The sequence below is a fragment of the Halichoerus grypus genome, chromosome 7, assembly GCF_964656455.1.
Source record: "Halichoerus grypus chromosome 7, mHalGry1.hap1.1, whole genome shotgun sequence".
Classification (NCBI taxonomy): Eukaryota; Metazoa; Chordata; class Mammalia; order Carnivora; family Phocidae; genus Halichoerus; species Halichoerus grypus.
In genome coordinates, this window is record NC_135718.1 from 65,220,028 (window position 1) to 65,220,809 (window position 782).

Here is a 782-nt window from a genome sequence, read left to right on the forward strand (position 1 = left end):
GAGTTAGACATGAGAGGCAGCACAAGGGAATTTGGGGAGGGATGGAATTGTCTGTTCTGATTGTGATCATGGTTACATGAACCTAGGCATATGTTAAAACTCATAATACTGTATACTCCTCAAAAATAGATGAATTTTAATGTATGCAAATTATAAACAAATAAATAAATGTTGAAAATATTTGTCTTTACCAAGCAGGAAGAAGTGGTCCCCACCCAGATTAACTCCTTAATTACAGATATTCACACCTTATCTAGACTTAACATTCTATCTTGAAATGCTGATTTAGTGCCTTGAAAAGATGGGACCCAAAGTAAGGTCTTCTATAGTCATCCTACTTCTTTTTCATGAATGGAGAACTGGTGAGAAATCTCATTACTGCCAAAAAAAAAAGAAACTCCATTTTAGCTTTGCGCAGGGGCAGTATCGTGGCCTCTGAGGTTTATCCGAGGCGCGATTATTGCTAATTGAAACAAAAGTTTTAATTTATTCTTTTAAAACAAAATTCGTATCACATGTTTGATTTGTTTTCTTTTTAGTACCAGCAGTGGGGCTTGGTGGGCCAGAGATGACTAGGTAAGTCCACAATGCAAAGTGAGGTGGCACCCCTCTTCACCACACCCTTTTCCCTGTTCAAGCACCTACTTGTGTCTACTGAATCTTCTGAAGGTTGGAAGGGGTGCTGACTGGAGGGAAGGATGGGTGCCAGCACAAGTGGAGTTGGAAGAGATGACAGAGCCACTGAAATCAAATTCATTATCAGATTAGAAAAATCTGGTTCC

The 782-nt window shown here is 39.3% G+C and overlaps 1 non-coding gene across 1 annotated transcript; it reads left to right on the forward strand.

Moving 5' to 3' along the window:
- Nucleotides 1-406: 406 nt before the first annotated feature.
- Nucleotides 407-552, forward strand: LOC118526765 (U4 spliceosomal RNA). The gene has a single exon (XR_004912768.2). It is a non-coding gene; the product is annotated as a U4 spliceosomal RNA (small nuclear RNA).
- The last annotated feature ends 230 nt before the right edge of the window (nt 553-782 follow it).